The following is an 11,402-nucleotide window of genomic DNA, read 5'->3' as shown; positions in this document are numbered from 1 at the left end:
GGCCGTCTCAATTTTTCTGCCTCCCTCATTCACTCTAACCTGTTTCCCTCTGAACTTGCTGCATTCCGTTCTCTCAGGTCTAACCCCAACATTGTGATCAAACTGCCGACAAGGGTGGTGCTGTTGTTGTCTGGCGTACTGACCTCTACCTTGCCGAGACTGAGCGCCAACTCTCAGACACTTCTGCCTACCTCCCCCTGGACCATGGCCCCACCAGCGAACATCAAGCTACTGTCCACAGGACTATCACTGACCTCATCTCCTCCAGAGATCTTCCCTTGGTGAAGGAAAAAGGAAGACTTATCAGGAGCGCTATTGTGGAAGGTTGTATCATCAGAGCAGATGCATCGGAGACGGAGAAACTGGGAGAATGGAATGGAGTCCTTACAGGAGGCAGGGTGTGAAGAGGTATAGTCGAGGTAGCTGTGGGAGTCGGTGGGCAGAGAATTTGAGATGGCCAATGTCTCGCGACAGTTTTCAATGAAGAGATCAAGAGCGGGTAAGAGGCCAGAGGGAGGGGTCCAGGTGGAGGGAGAATGCTGGAGGCGGGTGAATGAGTCCGCTGGTCGGGGGGAGGACTCCCAGTCAAAGAAGTGAGCCCGGAGGTGAAGACGACGGAAGAAGAGTTCAACATCATGCCGAGCACAAAATCCATTGAGGTGGGGGTGTCTTCCTTTACCCTTAACCGAGGATTCCCCCCACTGTGGTTGACAGGGCCCTCAACCATGTCCGGCCTGTTTCCTGCACCTCTGCTCTCACCCCTTCCCTTCCCTCCCAGAATCGCGACAGGATTCCCTTTGTCCTCACTTTCTACCCCACCAGCCTCCGCCATTTCCGTCACGTCCAGCGTGATGCCACTACCAAATGCATCTTCCTCTCCCCTCCCCTGTCAGCATTCCGAAGGGATCATTCCTCTGTGACACCCTGTTCCACTCCTCCATTACCCCTGACACCTCGTCCCCTTCCCACGGCACTTCCCCATGCAAATGCAGGAGGTCATAGAGTCATTGAGTCATAGAGTTATACAGCACAGAAACAGGCCCTTTGGCCCATCGTGTCTGTGCCAGCCATCAAGCACCTAACTATTCCAATCCCATTTTCCAGCATTTGGCCCGTAGCCTTGTATACTATGTTTCAAGTGCTCATCTAAATATTTCTTAAATGTTGAGAGGGTTCCTGCCTCTACCAGCCCTTCAGACAGTGCGTTCCAGATTCCAAACACCCTTTGGGTGAAAATTTTTTTTCCTCAAATACCCTCCAAACCTCCTTTCCCTTACCTTAATTCTGTGCCCCCTGGTTATTGACCCCTCTGCTAAGGGAAAAAGTCTCTTCCGATCGAACCTATCAATGCCCCTCATAATTTTGTATACCTCAATCATGTCCCCCGTCAGCCTTCTCTGCTCTAAGGAAAACAACCCTCGCCTTTTCTGTCTGTTCGTAGCTGAAATGCTCCAGCTCAGGCAACATCCTGGCAAATCCCCTCTGCACCCTCTCCAGTGCAATCACATCCTTCCAATAGTGTGGTGCCCAGAACTCTACACAGTACTCCAGCTGTGGCCTAACTAGCGTTTTGTGCAGCTCCAGCATAACCTTCCTGCTCTTATATTCTATGCCTCAGCTAATAAAGGCAAGTATCCCATATGCCTTCCTAACCACCTTATCTACCTGTGCTGCTGCCTTCAGTGATCTATAGAAAAGTACGCCAAGGTCCCTCTGACCTTCTGTACTTCCTAGGGTCCTACCACCCATTGTATATTCCCTTGCCTTGTTAATCCTCCCAAAATGTATCATCTCACACTTCTCAGGATTAAATTCCATTTGCCACTGCTCCGCCCATCTTACCAGCCCATCTATATTGTCCTGTAATCTAAGGCTTTCCTCCTCATTATTTATGACACCACCAATTTTCGTGTCATCTGGAATTTACTTATCATACCTCCTATATTCACGTCAAAATCATTAATGTACACTACAAACAGCAAGGTCCCAGCACTGATCCCTGTGGTACACCACAGGTCACAGGCTTCCACTGGCAAAAACAACCCTCGACCATTACCCTCTGCCTCCTGCCACGAAGCCAATTTTGGATCCAATTTGCCAAATTGCCCTGGATCCCATGGGCTCTTACCTTCTTAACCAATCTCCCATGCGGGACCTTATCAAAAGCCTTACGGACGTCCATGTAGACTACATCAACTGCTTTACCCTCATCTACACATCTAGTCACCTCCTCGAAAAATTCAACCAAGTTAGTTGGACATGATCTCCCCCTGACAAAGCCATGCTGACTATCCCAGATTAATCCCTGCCTCTCCAACTGGAGATTAATCCTGTCCCTCAGAATTTGTTCCAATAGTTTCCCAACCACTGATGTTAGACTTCACCGGCCTGTAATTATCAGGTCTATCCCTGCTACCTTTCTTGAATAATGGTACCACATTCGCTGTCCTCCAGTCCTCTGGCACCTCTCCCGTGGCCAGAAAGGATTTGAAAATTTGTGTCAGAGCCCCTGCTAACTCCTCCCTTGCCTCACATAACAGCCTGGGATACATCTCATCTGAGCCTGGGGATTTATCCACTTTTAAGCCCGCTGAAACATCTAATACTTCCTCCTTTTCAATGCTAATATGTTCAAGTATATTGCAATCCCCCTCCCTGATCTCTACACCTACACCGTCCTTCTCCATCGTGAACACAGGTGAAAAGTAATCATTTAAAACCTCACCATGTCCTCCGGCTCCGCACACAGATTGCCATTTTGGACCCTAATGGGCCCTACTCTTTCCCTTGTTATCCTCTTGCCCTTAATATACTTATAAAATGCCTTAGGATTTTCCTTTATCTTGACCGCCAGTGTTTTATCATGTCCCCTCTTCGGTCTCCCAATTACTTTTTTAAGTACCCCCCTACACTTTCTATACTCCTCTAGTGCCACTGCTGTTTTCAGCACTCTGAATCTGCCATAAGCCTCCTTTTTTTCCAAATCCAATACTCTATATCCCTTGACATCCAGGGTTCCCTGGACTTGTTGGTCCTACCCTTCACCTTAACGGGTACATGTTGGCTCTGAACCCTCACTATTTTCACTTTGAATGACTCCCACTGGTCTGATGTAGACTTTCCTACAAGTAGCTTCTCCCAGTCCACTTTGGCCAGATCCTGTTTTATCATATTGAAATCAGCCTTCCCGCAATTCAGTACCTTTATTTCCGGCCCGTCTTTGTCCTTTTCCATTACTACCTTAAATCTTACAGAGTTATGGTCACTATCCCCGAAATGATCCCCCATTGACACTTCTACCACTTGTCCGGCTTCATTCCCTAGGATTAGGTCTAGCACTGCCCCTTCTCTTGTAGGACTTTCTACGTACTGGCTCAAAAAGCTGTCCTGTATGCATTTTAAGAATTCCGCCCCCTTTAAGCCTTTTGCACTAAGACTATCCCAGTTGATATTAGGTAAGTTGAAATCCCCTACTATTATTACCCTATTATTTTTACACATCTCTGAGATTTGCCTGCATATCTGCTCCTCTATTTCTCCCTGACTGTTTGGAGGCCTGTAGTACTCTCCCAGTCAAGTGATTGTCCCCTTTTTGTTTTTAAGTTCTACCCATATGGCCTCATTTGAGGAACCTTCAGGTGCAATACCTACCCTTTTACCTGCTCTCGCCTCACTATCTAAGGCCCCAAACATTCCTTTCAGGTGAAGCAGCAATTTACTTGTACTTCTTTCCATTTAGTATACTGTATTCACTGCTCACAATGTGGTCTCCTCTACATTGGGGAGACCAAATGCAGATTGGGTGACCTCTTTACAGAACACCCCACTCAGTCCGAAAACATGACCCTGAGCTTCCTGTTGCTTGCCATTTCAACACCCCACTCCCCTACTCTCATGCCCATATCTCTGTCCTGGGATTGCTGCAGCGTTCTAGTGAATATCAACACAAGCTCAAGGAACAGCACCTCATTTACCGATTAGGTACGCTGCAGCCTACCAAACTGAACATTGAGTTCAATAATTTCAGAGCATGACTGACCGCCCCTTTTTTTTTTAGCTTTACCTTTTTTTAGTTTTACTTTGTATTTTTATTTTTATTTCATTTTATTTTAGTTTGTTTCATCATTATCCCTTTTTTACCATGTGCCTGCCTACCTTTTTTTCATGTTTTGCTTTTGGCTCGGGCTTTCATTTTTCTGTCATTTAACACCCTCTCTGCACTAACGCTTTGTATTTCACCACCCCATTAACACACTCTTTGTCTTTGCCTTTGCCCCATGACCTCCTGGTCAGTTATTCTCAGTGACCCTGTGTCCTATCAACACCTTCCCATTTGTTCTCTTTTGCCCCACCTACATTTTATTTGCTTTATTACATTTCTAACCTTTGTCAGTTCTTATGAAAAGTCACTGACCTGAAACATTAACTTTGCTTCTCTCTCCACAGATACTGCCAGACCTGCTGAGTATTTCCAGCACTTTTTTGGTTTTAAGGTGATTTTTTTAGTTGGGTGGGAGGGAGGTCATGATAAACCTGCTGAATTCTCTTGGAAAATAAGTTCTTGATGGCTGCAGGTCTGAGATGACTGTAGATTTCTCTCTTGCTTGAAGGTTCAGTTGAAGATGGTAGTACACTTCTAGTTCACTGCTTTCTAATGTAGAGATAGTATTGTACAGCAGGATGCGTGCCTTCTGGCTTTCTGGAAAGCCAGCTGGTGGATTTTGCTTCTCACTGTCTCTCTCTCTCTCTCTCTCTTGCCTGGCTGTCATTTTTAAGGTAAAGCTGTGTTTCTTCTCACCTCCTGGTAGGTGACATTCGCATGTCTTCCCTATGGTGAACACACAATGGCTACTTCACACATTCTTTGTTTCAGAAGAAGACATTCAATTCTGGAATGTTTTAGAATGGGGTTGAATTGACACCTCTTAGATTTGAAGATTTGTCCTTTGTCTTTGACAGACAAAGGCCAGTCCCTTTCCCTTCGGTGGCCATTTTGGACCATTGTTCACTTTTTAAAATAAAGGTTCATTTTAAATGACAAAGTCAGATTTTCTTCGGAGTTAGCCCATAGTTTGTATCATCGCACTTCTACTGTGCGTGACACCTCCCCAAAAAGGAAAAAATTAAATTCCTTGGATATCAGTTTTATGTTGTTTGTTTTTTTGGGTTCAGAAAGAAGGGAAATAAAAGTAAGCAGGTTTAGGGTCACATGACTGTACACATTCATTTCATTCACTCCTCAGACCTCCGGCCCCAAGTAAAATATCAATTTAATTTACATAGTGTTCTTTATATTCTTGACAGTGTATTGGCTAGGACATTGTCTTTCCCAACTGGGTGAAATTTTTAGGTTGAATGATTGGAGGAATAAACTCCATTGAGATAGCCTGGCGTTTTTTACTGTGAAATTTTCAAGGAAGGTGAATGGATTGTTGACCGTGTGAATTTGAATCTCTCTGTGCCTGTTATTAGCATAGACTTCGAAATGTTGCAGATGTCAAGAAAACATGCTATGCTGAATGATGATATTTAATTTATCGGTTGGAAACCTATATTAAACTTTTAAAAAGGAAAGCTGGAATCCTAAATTTAACTTTTAAAAAGCTGGCAGCCAAGATGGCCACCACAATTTGCATTGAAATACCTCACATTCCAGAACATTGAAGTGGAGACGTATGTCTAAAAAGGTCCCATCCAGGAAAATGACCTGAACAGTTGAGCAAATTATCCAGTATCACCCTAGTTAGCAGGACATTCAAAGCCATCTTAGAGCATTCACTCGTGGAGACGAAGCCCCAGGGTGTAAATATTGAAACAATACTGCCTGAGAGAGATTTGGGATTCGTACACTTTGGACCTCATTAAAAAAAGAGTACTGAGAGAACCATGTGACAGTCTCCCCAGTTTGTGTGAACTTGGAGTTTTTTGTCACATACAGCAGACAAGCTTTCAGAGCTAACCAGTGCAAGACCGCAGTGGGCTGTCTTTTTCTCCCTCTCTCTCTCCAGGTAACATCGCAAGTTTCCAAACCTGTCGGCGTCTGTGGAACATTCAAGTCTACCTTTGCTGCAGACAGAGACCCCGGGGAAGAAAGCCACCTACATCACTGCCTCCAAGAAAACACTGAACCAGGTGGACCAGCTGCAAGTGTACTTCTACCAGCCAGAGACTTCAGAACCATGAATTTAGCCAGAAGACAACTGAATTACCAGACCCCACAGACTGTATATTATTTTTATTTGTTCTGGACTCTAAACCAACCAAACTATTCTTTATTACTCTGTAACCTACTTTTGTGTGTGTGATTTTCATGTCAGTGTGTGTGAGTGTAGTTTTCTTATTTTGCTTGGATCGAGTTTAGACTTTAAGTACAATAAAACTAACTTTATTGTTTAAACTCAAGAAAACCTTTCCGATCAGTTCTTTCATGATCATAGCACATAAGAGCTTAAACACTCACTGAATTGGTAAACACATCCACTGTTTTAAAAGGAATAAACAGTGTTGTGGTCAAATAAGGAGAAGGACAAGAGGGGAGCCTTTCGACCCCTCCTCACCTGATCGTAACAAAGAGCTAAGAGGAGCCCTAATGCTTCCTTTTCTATAATAGGGTATTTATTTTGCTGTCTGTTCAGTTTTTTTGAGAAATAGATAATTGGTCTTTCCAAACCTGAATCATCGTCCTGGAGTAGGACGGTCCCTACTCCACAATCACTGGCATTGGCACTGGCAAATGGCCATTTTAAATTGTTTGTTGAAATTCGGGCTGCCAATACCAGTTGTTTGTTAGAATTGCCTTCAACTTTTCGAATGCTAGTTGGCACAGCTCCGACCACACTATTTTTGCACTTATCTTGAGCAGGTCAGTCAGGGGAGCAACTAAGGTGCTAAAATTGGGAACAAATTTGCAGTAGAACCCTTACATTCCCAGGAAGCGCATGTTTTCCTACCTGGCTTTTGGAATGAGGAAATCTACCAGGGACTCAATTTTGCTGTCCTTGGCAATATTCAACCTTGGCCTATGATGTGGCCTAAATAGGTGAATTTGTCTTTGGTAAATTCACTTTTTGCCAAGTTGGTCACCAGGTGAGCATTCTGGAGGCTTTTGAAGAGGGCCTATAATTGATTTAAATAGTCTTCCCAGGTGTTGCTGAAAACTAGCAGGTCATCGAGGTAAATAACACAGTTATTTAGACCAGCTATCACTTGATTAATTAACCTTTGGAATGTTGCTGCAGCATTTTGCAGACCGAAGTGCACTTTGCACTGAAATAAGCCATAGTGGGTGACAAGGGTGGAGATTTGCTTTGCCTGCTGGGTCATTGGTATTTGCCAGTATTCTTTCAATAGGTCTATTTGCTGATGTAGCTGGAATTTCCTGCCTGATCTATGCAGTCTTCGATACGAGGGATTGTGTATGAATCTGTTTTTGTAACTGCATTGACCTTGCATTAATCAATACAAAGTTTTTTATACTCATTCGGGGAATGTGGACATCGCTGGCCAGGCCAACATGTATTGCCCATCCATAATTGCCCTTGAGAAGGTGGTAGTGAGCTGCCTTCTTGAACCACTGCAGTCCTTGGGGTGTAGGTACACCAAAAGTGCTGTTAGGAAGGGAATACCAGGATCATGACCCAGCAACAGTGAAGGCACGGTGATATAGTTCCAAATCAGGATGATGTGTGGCTTGGAGGGGAACTTGCAGGTGGTGATGTTCCAATGCATCTGCTGCACTTGTCCTTCTAGGTGGTAGAGGTCACGGGTTTAGAAGGTGCTGTCAAAGGAGACTTGGTGAGTTGCTGCAGTGCATCCTGTAGATGGTACACACTGCTGCAACTGTGCGTCAGTGGTGGAGGGTGTGAATGTTGAAGGTGGTAGATGGGATGCCAATCAGGCAGGCTGCTTTGTCCTGGATGATGTCGAGCTTCTTGAGTTTTGTTGCAGCTGTACCCATCCAGACAAGTGGAAAGCTTTTCATCACACTCCTGACTTTTGCCTTGTAGATGATGGACAGGCATTGGGGAGTCAGGAGGTGAGTTACTTGCCACAGAATTCCCAGCCTGTGACCTGCTCTTGTAGCCATAGCATTTATGTGGCTGATCCTGTTCAGTTTCTGGTCAATGATGACCCCCAGGATGTTTATTGCAGGGGATTCAGTGATGGTAATACTATTGAATGTCAAGGGGAAATAGTTAGATTCTCTCTTGTTTGAGATGGTCATTGTTTGGCACTTGTGTGGCATGAATGTTACTTGCCATTTATCAGCCTAAGCCTGGATGTTGTCCAGATCCTGCTGCATCTGGACACGGACTGCTTCATTATCTGAGGAGTCGCGAATGGTGCTAAACATCCCCCCTTCTGATCTTATGATGGAGGGAAGGTCATTGATGAAGCAAACTTCTTTCAGCCATTTTAGCTTGGCAGCTATTTTCTCAATTGAGATAAAATATGACTCAACCTCCTCCTCATTAAAGTTTGGCACTAGTCTTGAGTGTTTCAGCACATCAAAGTTTTGCTCTGAATTGGGGATAAGGTTTGAGTGACTGGTAGCATGCTTACCTTGTGCTTGTAGCCTTTCTAGCTCAAACTTTCTGGCTGCTTCCTCTCTTTGCATTTCTCTTTCCTCTCCCTCCTTTAGAAAATGCATTTCTTCCCTTTTGATCTGCAAATGGATTCTAGCTAGAAATACTTTTTCAGTCTCTGGTTCCATGGCTGTCTTCTTCTAATTCAGGGGTAACTTTAAACTGGTTGGCTAGACTTTTTACCAGTTCAGGTTTCTTTGCCTTTTGTCTGAAAGTGATTCCCACCTCTTGTAGCTAAGCTTTTTAAATCTTCAACACTTAATTTGTTTAACTTATCATGGGATATCTCTCCCTGCTGAACAAATTCCTTAGCATTAAATGTGACCATCTTTTTTCTTTCTTACACTGTAGAGAAAAAAAAACAGAAGAATACAAGAAAACCTGTTTGTTTATCTTTTCAATTTTAGAGGTCAATTTTCCTCCCATTTTCCAAATCACTAATTTATCTGGCAGTTCAGATCCTGGCTTCGAGCCCTCAATTTGTTATAGACACGTGGTGCAATGTGGGTGGTTCCCACTGTTCAACTCCCCACCTGACCATAGCAAGTGTTTTGTTATTAGGGTGTAACCTCTTGGTGTTTTATTTTTTAAATAAACAGACAGTAGCAGTTTTTCTTGCAGGTTTTAAACAATGGAAAATAAGTTGTTTATTGATCAATAGGCCTGATCCCAAAATTGTCGCAACCGCATCCATTCATGCATTTGCTCACACACACACGCACACGCACACGCAAGCAAGAAGAGACACATAGAGAGGGAATAAAAAGGAAGGTAATTTTTAATGGCAGAGGTCACGATAAACCTGTTGAATTCTCTTGGAAATTAAGTTCTCGATGGGTGCAGGCCTGAGATGATTGTAGTTTTTTTTCTTGATTGAAGGTGCAGTTGAAGACAGTGGGCCACTTCTAGTTCACTGCTGTATAATGTAGATGGAGGATTCTACAGCAAGTCACATGCCTCTGGCTTGCTGGAAAGCCAGCTGCTGGATGTTGCTTCTCTCTCTTTCCTGGCTGTCTTTTTTAAGGTAAATTCATAGATCAGCAAAAAGAGTATATAAGGCAGGCACCAGGGGTTTCCACCCAGGTTGATCACTAGTTTAATGGTTTGTTCCGAGAATTTGCAAATTACAATGTTTCACAAAATCTTTGTATGCCAGGGGTATTTCTGTCATATCTGCTGTAGCTCCAATGTTAGTTAATAATAATAGCAATGGTGCTTTTTGAGGTAGTTTCAATTTTTGGATGTTTGAAGGACTTAGAAAAATGCATAACATAATTGTTATTGTTGGGGAACAGGGACTGTTCAGGTGAAGCACTCTTCAGTAAGTTATTGCCAAAAAAAATCTGGTTGCAGCCAATGTTTGTAGCCCTTCCTCGCCATCTGCAATGTCTTCAATGTTTCTACATCATTGTGCTCAACGCCTGGTAACTCGAGGGGCTGAATTGTCCAGGCCCTTTGGGGACAGGCTGGGAGGCATGAGTGCCAGAAAAATGGCTGGGGAATGCATTGGCAGGGGAGCCCAACATCTTCCCACCGTCATGCCATATTGCCAGTGGTGGGAAAGGTGATGGCTTGGATGCCTGCCCGGAGGTCAATTGAGCCATTTAAGTGGCCAATTAGGGGCCATTTCCCACCTCTGCTGACATTTTGCCTGTGTCGAGAGGGCCCGCCACCTCATGGAGAAAGCACCCAGTGAACCTTGGCGGCCTCCCAGCGAGTCCCGTGGGGGCGCCCCACAGCCCACAGAGGGGCCCCTAGTAATGGCTGCCCTCATGGCAATGAGTGACACTGCAGCCCACCACCCCCCCACTCCAGTCACGGGGGCCTGGATGCCTGGCTCTCGTGCTCCCCAACCTAACATATATGTTTTTGAGGGTGCCTGGCCAATGAGACATCCTCTCCCTGGAGCTGCAGCCTCAGCAATGGCCACTTTAATTGGATGACGGCTGCAGCGGCGGCCTCTTAATTGGCCACCACTGGCAATATGCTGCTCCAGATTCTGCCCCCGGCCAAAGCGGAGTCACTTCCCGTCTTCAGCCCCAATGGTGGGACTTTCCCATTAACAGCAAAATTCAGCCCTAGATGTTGTTCCTGTTGCAGCGCAAAGTTCTGCAGCATGCAACCAATCCCTTTGAGGCTGAACACTCTTTGTGGACTATAGCGCGGCCCATCACCAGACCTGACCAGACAGCATAATCTTTACTTCAGTAGTCCAATGCTCTGCTTAGTGAGAACTCTAGCGTATAGAAGTTACAACATGGAAACAGGCCATTTAGCCTGATCAGTCCATGTCAATTTTTACCTCTACACAATTAAAGAGCAGTTGAGGATCCCTTTGTATAAGACTGAAAATGTGGTCCTCCAAACTTGCACCGCTCATGGTTTCTGGTCAGGTTGTAGAACTGTCAGTAGTGAGGTAGATGGCATTGAAAACAGTGTTTGGGTCTTGAGACCAGTGTAGTACCTGAATTTGCTCCCACCTATTTCAGAAAGGAGCAATGACTCACCTAAATCAAGGCTGCTCGAAAATCACATCGGACAGACCTTGGACACAATGTGGGTGCTATTTTGGTTTCAGATTTTGGAACCACTAACGCACCAATTTTCATCTGAAAACAGGAACAGATGTGGAGATTAGTCATTGTTCCACAAGAAACAGGAAACATCGCTTTGGGCCACTCTCATTCACCTCCAGACAGCTGGTTACAGATTGATATCGCAGAGCCCTGACAACATATCACATGCTTACTTACTTGACCACCAAGCGATAGTTCAGCAAGACTCAAAAAAAGAACATGAATGAAAAAAGATACAACT

The sequence above is a fragment of the Heterodontus francisci genome, chromosome 1 (assembly GCF_036365525.1).
Source record: "Heterodontus francisci isolate sHetFra1 chromosome 1, sHetFra1.hap1, whole genome shotgun sequence".
Classification (NCBI taxonomy): domain Eukaryota; kingdom Metazoa; phylum Chordata; class Chondrichthyes; order Heterodontiformes; family Heterodontidae; genus Heterodontus; species Heterodontus francisci.
The sequence above is the reverse complement of the archived record's forward strand: the minus strand, read 5'-3'. Positions refer to the sequence as shown.